The sequence below is a fragment of the Triturus cristatus genome, unplaced genomic scaffold, assembly GCF_964204655.1.
Source record: "Triturus cristatus unplaced genomic scaffold, aTriCri1.1 SCAFFOLD_1401, whole genome shotgun sequence".
NCBI classification, from domain to species: domain Eukaryota; kingdom Metazoa; phylum Chordata; class Amphibia; order Caudata; family Salamandridae; genus Triturus; species Triturus cristatus.
In genome coordinates this window covers 2501-7000 of record NW_028187477.1, presented here as the reverse complement: position 1 = coordinate 7000, position 4500 = coordinate 2501, and the positions used below count along the sequence as shown (strand labels likewise).

Genomic DNA, 4500 nt, shown 5'->3' with positions numbered 1-4500 from the left:
CATCCAGGTACTAACCAGGCCCGACCCTGCTTAACTTCTGAGATCAGACGAGATCAGGTGCTTTCAGGGTGGTATGGCCGTAGGCCCTAGCACTTCTGACTTTGGAGCTCTTGGCTTTACTCATTCGTCTTCAGGGCTAGCCTAGGAAACGAGACAAACCACCCTCATTCACCTAAAGCGAAAGAAAAAAAATACCAAAAAGCCTACAGCACCTGGTATTCCCAGGCGGTCTCCCATCCAGGTACTAACCAGGCCCGACCCTGCTTAACTTCTGAGATCAGACGAGATCAGGTGCTTTCAGGGTGGTATGGCCGTAGGCCCTAGCACTTCTGACTTTGGAGCTCTTGGCTTTACTCATTCGTCTTCAGGGCTAGCCTAGGAAACGAGACAAACCACCCTCATTCACCTAAAGCGAAAGAAAAAAAATACCAAAAAGCCTACAGCACCTGGTATTCCCAGGCGGTCTCCCATCCAGGTACTAACCAGGCCCGACCCTGCTTAACTTCTGAGATCAGACGAGATCAGGTGCTTTCAGGGTGGTATGGCCGTAGGCGCTAGCACTTCTGACTTTGGAGCTCTTGGCTTTACTCATTCGTCTTCAGGGCTAGCCTAGGAAACGAGACAAACCACCCTCATTCACCTAAAGCGAAAGAAAAAAAATACCAAAAAGCCTACAGCACCTGGTATTCCCAGGCGGTCTCCCATCCAGGTACTAACCAGGCCCGACCCTGCTTAACTTCTGAGATCAGACGAGATCAGGTGCTTTCAGGGTGGTATGGCCGTAGGCCCTAGCACTTCTGACTTTGGAGCTCTTGGCTTTACTCATTCGTCTTCAGGGCTAGCCTAGGAAACGAGACAAACCACCCTCATTCACCTAAAGCGAAAGAAAAAAAATACCAAAAAGCCTACAGCACCTGGTATTCCCAGGCGGTCTCCCATCCAGGTACTAACCAGGCCCGACCCTGCTTAACTTCTGAGATCAGACAAGATCAGGTGCTTTCAGGGTGGTATGGCTGTAGGCCCTAGCACTTCTGACTTTGGAGCTCTTGGCTTTACTCATTCGTCTTCAGGGCTAGCCTAGGAAACGAGACAAACCACCCTCATTCACCTAAAGCGAAAGAAAAAAAATACCAAAAAGCCTACAGCACCTGGTATTCCCAGGCGGTCTCCCATCCAGGTACTAACCAGGCCCGACCCTGCTTAACTTCTGAGATCAGACGAGATCAGGTGCTTTCAGGGTGGTATGGCCGTAGGCCCTAGCACTTCTGACTTTGGAGCTCTTGGCTTTACTCATTCGTCTTCAGGGCTAGCCTAGGAAACGAGACAAGCCACCCTCATTCACCTAAAGCGAAAGAAAAAAAATACCAAAAAGCCTACAGCACCTGGTATTCCCAGGCGGTCTCCCATCCAGGTACTAACCAGGCCCGACCCTGCTTAACTTCTGAGATCAGACGAGATCAGGTGCTTTCAGGGTGGTATGGCCGTACGCCCTAGCACTTCTGACTTTGGAGCTCTTGGCTTTACTCATTCGTCTTCAGGGCTAGCCTAGGAAACGAGACAAACCACCCTCATTCACCTAAAGCGAAAGAAAAAAAATACCAAAAAGCCTACAGCACCTGGTATTCCCAGGCGGTCTCCCATCCAGGTACTAACCAGGCCCGACCCTGCTTAACTTCTGAGATCAGACGAGATCAGGTGCTTTCAGGGTGGTATGGCCGTAGGCCCTAGCACTTCTGACTTTGGAGCTCTTGGCTTTACTCATTCGTCTTCAGGGCTAGCCTAGGAAACGAGACAAACCACCCTCATTCACCTAAAGCGAAAGAAAAAAAATACCAAAAAGCCTACAGCACCTGGTATTCCCAGGCGGTCTCCCATCCAGGTACTAACCAGGCCCGACCCTGCTTAACTTCTGAGATCAGACGAGATCAGGTGCTTTCAGGGTGGTATGGCCGTAGGCCCTAGCACTTCTGACTTTGGAGCTCTTGGCTTTACTCATTCGTCTTCAGGGCTAGCCTAGGAAACGAGACAAACCACCCTCATTCACCTAAAGCGAAAGAAAAAAATACCAAAAAGCCTACAGCACCTGGTATTCCCAGGCGGTCTCCCATCCAGGTACTAACCAGGCCCGACCCTGCTTAACTTCTGAGATCAGACGAGATCAGGTGCTTTCAGGGTGGTATGGCCGTAGGCCCTAGCACTTCTGACTTTGGAGCTCTTGGCTTTACTCATTCGTCTTCAGGGCTAGCCTAGGAAACGAGACAAACCACCCTCATTCACCTAAAGCGAAAGAAAAAAAATACCAAAAAGCCTACAGCACCTGGTATTCCCAGGCGGTCTCCCATCCAGGTACTAACCAGGCCCGACCCTGCTTAACTTCTGAGATCAGACGAGATCAGGTGCTTTCAGGGTGGTATGGCCGTAGGCCCTAGCACTTCTGACTTTGGAGCTCTTGGCTTTACTCATTCGTCTTCAGGGCTAGCCTAGGAAACGAGACAAACCACCCTCATTCACCTAAAGCGAAAGAAAAAAAATACCAAAAAGCCTACAGCACCTGGTATTCCCAGGCGGTCTCCCATCCAGGTACTAACCAGGCCCGACCCTGCTTAACTTCTGAGATCAGACGAGATCAGGTGCTTTCAGGGTGGTATGGCCGTAGGCCCTAGCACTTCTGACTTTGGAGCTCTTGGCTTTACTCATTCGTCTTCAGGGCTAGCCTAGGAAACGAGACAAACCACCCTCATTCACCTAAAGCGAAAGAAAAAAAATACCAAAAAGCCTACAGCACCTGGTATTCCCAGGCGGTCTCCCATCCAGGTACTAACCAGGCCCGACCCTGCTTAACTTCTGGGATCAGACGAGATCAGGTGCTTTCAGGGTGGTATGGCCGTAGGCCCTAGCACTTCTGACTTTGGAGCTCTTGGCTTTACTCATTCGTCTTCAGGGCTAGCCTAGGAAACGAGACAAACCACCCTCATTCACCTAAAGCGAAAGAAAAAAAATACCAAAAAGCCTACAGCACCTGGTATTCCCAGGCGGTCTCCCATCCAGGTACTAACCAGGCCCGACCCTGCTTAACTTCTGGGATCAGACGAGATCAGGTGCTTTCAGGGTGGTATGGCCGTAGGCCCTAGCACTTCTGACTTTGGAGCTCTTGGCTTTACTCATTCGTCTTCAGGGCTAGCCTAGGAAACGAGACAAACCACCCTCATTCACCTAAAGCGAAAGAAAAAAAATACCAAAAAGCCTACAGCACCTGGTATTCCCAGGCGGTCTCCCATCCAGGTACTAACCAGGCCCGACCCTGCTTAACTTCTGAGATCAGACGAGATCAGGTGCTTTCAGGGTGGTATGGCCGTAGGCCCTAGCACTTCTGACTTTGGAGCTCTTGGCTTTACTCATTCGTCTTCAGGGCTAGCCTAGGAAACGAGACAAACCACCCTCATTCACCTAAAGCGAAAGAAAAAAAATACCAAAAAGCCTACAGCACCTGGTATTCCCAGGCGGTCTCCCATCCAGGTACTAACCAGGCCCGACCCTGCTTAACTTCTGAGATCAGACGAGATCAGGTGCTTTCAGGGTGGTATGGCCGTAGGCCCTAGCACTTCTGACTTTGGAGCTCTTGGCTTTACTCATTCGTCTTCAGGGCTAGCCTAGGAAACGAGACAAACCACCCTCATTCACCTAAAGCGAAAGAAAAAAAATACCAAAAAGCCTACAGCACCTGGTATTCCCAGGCGGTCTCCCATCCAGGTACTAACCAGGCCCGACCCTGCTTAACTTCTGAGATCAGACGAGATCAGGTGCTTTCAGGGTGGTATGGCCGTAGGCCCTAGCCCTTCTGACTTTGGAGCTCTTGGCTTTACTCATTCGTCTTCAGGGCTAGCCTAGGAAACGAGACAAACCACCCTCATTCACCTAAAGCGAAAGAAAAAAAATACCAAAAAGCCTACAGCACCTGGTATTCCCAGGCGGTCTCCCATCCAGGTACTAACCAGGCCCGACCCTGCTTAACTTCTGAGATCAGACGAGATCAGGTGCTTTCAGGGTGGTATGGCCGTAGGCCCTAGCACTTCTGACTTTGGAGCTCTTGGCTTTACTCATTCGTCTTCAGGGCTAGCCTAGGAAACGAGACAAACCACCCTCATTCACCTAAAGCGAAAGAAAAAAAATACCAAAAAGCCTACAGCACCTGGTATTCCCAGGCGGTCTCCCATTCAGGTACTAACCAGGCCCGACCCTGCTTAACTTCTGAGATCAGACGAGATCAGGTGCTTTCAGGGTGGTATGGCCGTAGGCCCTAGCACTTCTGACTTTGGAGCTCTTGGCTTTACTCATTCGTCTTCAGGGCTAGCCTAGGAAACGAGACAAACCACCCTCATTCACCTAAAGCGAAAGAAAAAAAATACCAAAAAGCCTACAGCACCTGGTATTCCCAGGCGGTCTCCCATCCAGGTACTAACCAGGCCCGACCCTGCTTAACTTCTGAGATCAGACAAGATC

At 50.5% G+C, this 4500-nt stretch overlaps 19 non-coding genes across 19 annotated transcripts in view; all 19 read right to left on the bottom strand.

Moving 5' to 3' along the window:
- Window positions 1-200: 200 nt before the first annotated feature.
- Window positions 201-319, bottom strand: LOC146771153 (5S ribosomal RNA). The gene has a single exon (XR_014975202.1). It is a non-coding gene; the product is annotated as a 5S ribosomal RNA (ribosomal RNA).
- A 115-nt stretch (window positions 320-434) lies between these two features.
- On the bottom strand, window positions 435-553 carry LOC146771152 (5S ribosomal RNA). Its single transcript, XR_014975201.1, has one exon. It is a non-coding gene; the product is annotated as a 5S ribosomal RNA (ribosomal RNA).
- Window positions 554-668: 115 nt separating this feature from the next.
- On the bottom strand, window positions 669-787 carry LOC146771151 (5S ribosomal RNA). The gene has a single exon (XR_014975199.1). It is a non-coding gene; the product is annotated as a 5S ribosomal RNA (ribosomal RNA).
- Window positions 788-902: 115 nt separating this feature from the next.
- Window positions 903-1021, bottom strand: LOC146771150 (5S ribosomal RNA). Its single transcript, XR_014975209.1, has one exon. It is a non-coding gene; the product is annotated as a 5S ribosomal RNA (ribosomal RNA).
- A 115-nt stretch (window positions 1022-1136) lies between these two features.
- On the bottom strand, window positions 1137-1255 carry LOC146771149 (5S ribosomal RNA). The gene has a single exon (XR_014975198.1). It is a non-coding gene; the product is annotated as a 5S ribosomal RNA (ribosomal RNA).
- Window positions 1256-1370: 115 nt separating this feature from the next.
- On the bottom strand, window positions 1371-1489 carry LOC146771148 (5S ribosomal RNA). Its single transcript, XR_014975207.1, has one exon. It is a non-coding gene; the product is annotated as a 5S ribosomal RNA (ribosomal RNA).
- A 115-nt stretch (window positions 1490-1604) lies between these two features.
- On the bottom strand, window positions 1605-1723 carry LOC146771147 (5S ribosomal RNA). Its single transcript, XR_014975197.1, has one exon. It is a non-coding gene; the product is annotated as a 5S ribosomal RNA (ribosomal RNA).
- Window positions 1724-1838: 115 nt separating this feature from the next.
- LOC146771146 (5S ribosomal RNA) lies at window positions 1839-1957 on the bottom strand. Its single transcript, XR_014975196.1, has one exon. It is a non-coding gene; the product is annotated as a 5S ribosomal RNA (ribosomal RNA).
- Window positions 1958-2071: 114 nt separating this feature from the next.
- On the bottom strand, window positions 2072-2190 carry LOC146771145 (5S ribosomal RNA). The gene has a single exon (XR_014975195.1). It is a non-coding gene; the product is annotated as a 5S ribosomal RNA (ribosomal RNA).
- A 115-nt stretch (window positions 2191-2305) lies between these two features.
- On the bottom strand, window positions 2306-2424 carry LOC146771144 (5S ribosomal RNA). The gene has a single exon (XR_014975194.1). It is a non-coding gene; the product is annotated as a 5S ribosomal RNA (ribosomal RNA).
- Window positions 2425-2539: 115 nt separating this feature from the next.
- Window positions 2540-2658, bottom strand: LOC146771143 (5S ribosomal RNA). Its single transcript, XR_014975193.1, has one exon. It is a non-coding gene; the product is annotated as a 5S ribosomal RNA (ribosomal RNA).
- A 115-nt stretch (window positions 2659-2773) lies between these two features.
- On the bottom strand, window positions 2774-2892 carry LOC146771142 (5S ribosomal RNA). Its single transcript, XR_014975212.1, has one exon. It is a non-coding gene; the product is annotated as a 5S ribosomal RNA (ribosomal RNA).
- Window positions 2893-3007: 115 nt separating this feature from the next.
- Window positions 3008-3126, bottom strand: LOC146771141 (5S ribosomal RNA). Its single transcript, XR_014975210.1, has one exon. It is a non-coding gene; the product is annotated as a 5S ribosomal RNA (ribosomal RNA).
- Window positions 3127-3241: 115 nt separating this feature from the next.
- On the bottom strand, window positions 3242-3360 carry LOC146771140 (5S ribosomal RNA). Its single transcript, XR_014975192.1, has one exon. It is a non-coding gene; the product is annotated as a 5S ribosomal RNA (ribosomal RNA).
- Window positions 3361-3475: 115 nt separating this feature from the next.
- Window positions 3476-3594, bottom strand: LOC146771139 (5S ribosomal RNA). The gene has a single exon (XR_014975191.1). It is a non-coding gene; the product is annotated as a 5S ribosomal RNA (ribosomal RNA).
- Window positions 3595-3709: 115 nt separating this feature from the next.
- LOC146771138 (5S ribosomal RNA) lies at window positions 3710-3828 on the bottom strand. The gene has a single exon (XR_014975190.1). It is a non-coding gene; the product is annotated as a 5S ribosomal RNA (ribosomal RNA).
- A 115-nt stretch (window positions 3829-3943) lies between these two features.
- On the bottom strand, window positions 3944-4062 carry LOC146771137 (5S ribosomal RNA). Its single transcript, XR_014975216.1, has one exon. It is a non-coding gene; the product is annotated as a 5S ribosomal RNA (ribosomal RNA).
- A 115-nt stretch (window positions 4063-4177) lies between these two features.
- Window positions 4178-4296, bottom strand: LOC146771136 (5S ribosomal RNA). The gene has a single exon (XR_014975204.1). It is a non-coding gene; the product is annotated as a 5S ribosomal RNA (ribosomal RNA).
- A 115-nt stretch (window positions 4297-4411) lies between these two features.
- Window positions 4412-4500, bottom strand: part of LOC146771135 (5S ribosomal RNA) — a 119-nt gene continuing 30 nt past the window's right edge. The window contains exon 1 of the ribosomal RNA XR_014975206.1: window positions 4412-4500. This exon is cut by the window's right edge and continues 30 nt beyond it. This is a non-coding gene — a ribosomal RNA (5S ribosomal RNA).